Genomic DNA, 4,908 nt, shown 5'->3' on the forward strand with positions numbered 1-4,908 from the left:
AAATAGAAGGAAGGTTTTGAAGAAGAGATTCATAAAATAAGTAAAAAAAAAAAAAAAAAACATGAACTCAACTGAAAATCATGTTAGTAATGGAGAAGAGACAGACCTTGGTGCACTTGAGAGTAAGGATGGTAAAAAGAACCTGGACTTGGGGTCAGACAACATGTACTCTAATCTCAGCCTGATCACCAATCAGCTGACAACCTTGAGCAAGTTATTTAACTTCTCTGAGCTCTGATTCCTATGTACCTTGCAGAGTCGTGAAGACTGCTGTGAAGTAGCTAAAGTGCTTGATGTTGTGATGTCATAGCCCCGGACACAGTCATTTCTTGGCCCATTTTTTCCCCCTTATAGGACAAACTTGACCCAGTAATGTCTGAAGGTTTTCTTTCACATTGAGGGTCCTGACTGGAAACCTAATTACATTTAATTGCCAACTAATAGCTTTCCTGTATCTTTCAACTGTGGAATCTTCTTCCAATGACACTGCATGTGGCCATGTCACTTTCTTTGGCCAATAGGAGATAGGAGACGTGCTGCTAGCATTAAGTTCGAACAGTGTGTATGCACTTCTTGTTTCCTTAATAGGTGGCTTGATCTTGTGCCTCTGCCACACCATGAAAGTGTGACCAGATCCCTGCCCAAGTGTGAGACATGGAGAAAAATGGGAGAGTTCCCAGCTAATCAGTTAACTGATCAGATATATGAGTCCAGCTGAAATCAGACAGGCCTGCTCTGAAACACCCCATCAGACAGTAGACTCAGGAGAAGTTGTAAATGGCCTTGTTTTAAGTCACTAGATTGCAGGGTGGTTTGTTCCATAAAAACAGATAACTTACACACGTTCCAAATTTACCTTCTACTAGGTAACATGTTTATAGTATGTACCATTATTTGTTTCATGTAAAATCACCTTTTCACAATGAATCAGGATCAGGAGTATCCTTAAATCTACCATGCTGCCATTACACTAACCTGGGTTCCTCGTTTCTCGAAAAAGGAACCAGAAATGTCACTTAGGGACATAATGAAACGCTTAGAGAAGTACAAGGAATATGGAATAGTGTACTAGAGATAAAGAAATTTTACAAGTAGAATTCATAAAGATACAGCCAAAACACTCTACCAGGGACTGTCTCAATGAGCAGTACAGTTGCTTAATGTTAAAGGCAAAAGGAATCCAAGCCATCTGCATCATCTCATAAAAATGTGGAAGGCTAATGAAGTATGGCTTCAGAAAAATTAAAGCAAAAGAGGGGTTTCTGAGAACTATACTCAGGGAGTTTTATAAAAACTATGAGGTTAGTTATAGTAAGTGTAGGTTGAGGAGGGAGGCCAACACGCAAGTCTCTTTCCCAGTAATATACCAGGAAAGAAATTTTATTAAAACAGGTTCATTTCATTTGGGTTTTTGGGGTTCTAAAGTCATCACATGGGATTTTTTTTTTTAAAACTTGGCCTGGTCTTGAACTCGTTATGTAGCAGAGGGTGACCTTGTATGCTCAATATTCCTGTCTCTACCTCCTAAATGTTAGGATTACAGGCATGTGCATGTGGCCAGGAAGAAATCTTGAAATGAGTAAAATTCTTTTGAAATCAATCCTTCCTTCTCTCTCTTTTAGGTGGAAGTGAGGGTTGAACCCAAGTCCTTGTGCATGTATAAGTCTTTATATGGTCTATGAAGTACAATGTATGTTTTTGAGCAAGAGTTCAAATGCATAATATGTATGTCATAGTACCAAAAAATGTACTCTCTTCTTTCAGAAGCAAACAGAATTCTTATAATTTAAGTGTATGACCAGTGTGATTATACTTGGAGTCAAAGTACTTGTGGGAGGTGCTGATACAGTAGAAACAGGGCTTTGGCATTAACCTTAGGCCACCATCATTTACCAGTTACATGATAATGCCCAAGTTCTATTTACCCTGTTTGCTCATCTATAAAATGGGATTAAGTTCTAATTTATAGGGTCAGTTTTGAGAATAAAACGTGATAAAGCACCTAGTCTAGTAAAAAGCACATAATACTTTAATAACATGATGGAAACAAAGGGAAACAATAAATGGTCACTTAATTTTATACAAATGAGAATTTTTCATACGTAATGAATGTAAGTGGACTTGTGAGAAATCTTTGAGGGGGGGGGTTGATAGGATCTCATACTGTAGCCAATGATGGTCTTAAATTTGTGGCAATCCTCCTGCCTCCCAAATGCTAGGATTACAGTCATGCCTCCATACCTGACTTTTGTTAGACATCTTGATCTCTCCCTTCAACCCCATGAAGTCAAATGCTTAAGTCTCCCAAATACTCTTTGCACTTTCCTACCTCTGCCTCTGCTAATGGAGATGAAGCACATCTAAAATAGCTAAGCAGGCCTAAAAGGCCCAGCATAAATCCAAACTCCTCTAGACATTCCCAGAAAGGTCCTTTTCTAATTCACCTCTCCTCCCTATGCCTCCCCAGCACATTGAGCCAGCTATACCTTTGATTTATTTTTATCTTTTGTTCCTTCTATTAAGTGCAGGTGCCAGGTTTGAATCCTTTCCAGTGCAGGACAAGACCTGGTTCAAGGCTAACTCAAATCTGTGAGGTGTCTCCATAGTACCATAGCTGGCAGGCAGCATGGTGAAATAGTTGAAATCACTGCTTCCTATAGAGAAGGTCCGTGTCTCCTATACTGCACCTCTATCTGAATGGTCCCAGTTTCAAACATGGGAAAATGGAAGACTGAGTTCTCTAGGTTTATAATAAGATGCTCCCAGTAAAAGGAATAATGTGACTCTGTCTAGAGCAAAAGTAGTCCACAAAATAAATGAATTAGCATTCAATGAAAGTTACTTTATAGGGTAGGATGCCTTTTTAGCTAATTAAGCTCTAACTGAAGCAGGGATACCACCTGTACCCCACAAAGTTGCCCAAAGGACTAAGTGACAGTAGGAACAAAAAAACAACACTCAGCTAAAGGGATCTAGTTAGCAGGCACTCTATTATCTAGGCCCCTTGACTGTTTTGGTTTTAACAAGTCTATACTGGAGACTAGCTAGACAGTGTTTCATAAGTTTAGTAGACATAAGCTCTGCTGGCAGGATCATGCAATTTGGAGGGGTCACCCCTTCCAGGCCCTGGTGTCTGTCTCTGGATTCAATGGGCTGTGGCGCTAGGGCATTTTCTGCTACTTTCTTTCTTTTTTGAGTCAGGTTCTCACTATATATATATAGTCCAGGCTGGCCTTGAACTCACAATCTTCTTGCTTCAGCCTCCTGAGTGCTATGATTACAGGTGTGTGCTACCATATCTGACTTCTGACATTTCCAATCTCTGCTTTAATTTAAAAATTATTTATTTTATTTGTGTGTGTGTGCACGCACATGTACATGCAATGGTGTGCAGGTGAAGGACAGAAGATGACTTGCAGGAGTTGATTTTCTCCATCATTTGGGTACCAGGGATCCAACTCAAACTGTCAGGCTTGGCAGCAAGAGCCTTTACCACTGAGCCATCTTGCCAGGCCCTCATCTCTGCTTACTTGTCCAGGGGTGGTGAGAATCACAAGCCCTAGAGATCTTACCATCAGTAATACCACTGTTCCTTTGAATTTCTGCTATGACAGAGAAAAACTCTGGGTTCCCTTTGACTGTCATCTGTTGCCAAATTCGGGCAAACACGATGCCTTATGCCTAAAGAGTCAGTGAACACAGGCTTTTTAACTTGCTAGTATTAAAATTTTTTTTTTAATGATTTTATGTGTATGAGTGTATTGCTTGCATGTAGGTAGGGGCATCGGTGTCATGCAATGCCCGCAGAGGTCAGAAGAGGGCACTGAATCCCCTGGAACTGGAGTTAAGGATGGTTGTTAGCTGCCATGTGGGTGCTGGGATTTGAACCCAGGTCCTCTGCAAGAGCAGCCAGTGCTTTTAACCACTGAGTCATCTCTCCAGTCCCTTAACTTGCTAGTCTTAAAGCTGTGTTGCTATCACCTGGCACAGTATTGCCACACAAAGAACACTGAGAGTTAATGGACAGCGGGTGAATGAAAGCACCTTTTTTGTTTTTTCCCTTTACATAGGCTGATGGAACTAATTCTTAAACCCAGCAGCCCTGGGAAACAACTAATTGTTCCCCTTTACCTCAAATTAATTTTCAGAGCCTCTGGGGATATAGATCTCGTCTTGAGCAAAACATGAAGAAGTTCAAGTGGTTGTGTTGATTATCCATATTCTCAAAAATATTTCAAGATAATTGTTTCATTCTTTCATTGAAACCAGAATCTTTGAGGAATGGGATTACTTATAGGGAATCCACATTACAGCATGCATATCTCCAAAGCAGAGGAGCCAGGAGAACTCCGTTGAGGCCACTCAAGTTCAGGAACCTAGCATTCATAGTCACTGAAACAAGATCTCTCTCCCTTACCAGTCCAGACATTTTTGCCTTGGACCGAGAAGCTAAGTTAGGACAATCTAGTTTTCCCTGAATAAACAGATCAAAGGGAAAGCCATTTTAAAAATGTAATAGCACTTTTACTTTGAAAGAATTTCTGACTTTTTATTTAGACATGAGTACTGACTTTTTTTTTTTTTTTTTAAAGAAAGAGGGGCTGCAGAGACAGCTCAGTGGTTAAGAACTGGTTGTTCTTATAGAAGACCCGGGTTTGAATCCCAGTATCCACATGGCAGCTAACAACTATCCGTAACTCCAGTTCCAGGGATCCAACAGCCTCTTCTGTCCTCTGCGGGCATTGCATAACACAGGTACACTTACCTACACACAGGCAATACACACATACACATAAAACAAAATAAAAATTAAAAAAAAAAGGAAGGAAGGAAGGAAGGAAAGAAGGAAGGAAGGAAGGAAGGAAAGAAAAAGAGCTGGGCATGGTGGTGCATGCCTTTAATCCCAGC

At 40.4% G+C, this 4,908-nt stretch overlaps 1 protein-coding gene across 5 annotated transcripts in view; it reads right to left on the minus strand.

Annotated features, from left to right (window-relative positions):
* Fam193b (family with sequence similarity 193 member B) overlaps positions 1–4,908 on the minus strand; it is a 36,941-nt gene that overhangs the window by 20,560 nt on the left and 11,473 nt on the right. The gene's annotated exons all lie outside the window — the stretch shown is intronic.

This window comes from Nannospalax galili, unplaced genomic scaffold (genome assembly GCF_000622305.1).
Source record: "Nannospalax galili isolate Female #2095 unplaced genomic scaffold, S.galili_v1.0 scaffold1115, whole genome shotgun sequence".
In the NCBI taxonomy this organism is placed as follows: Eukaryota; Metazoa; Chordata; class Mammalia; order Rodentia; family Spalacidae; genus Nannospalax; species Nannospalax galili.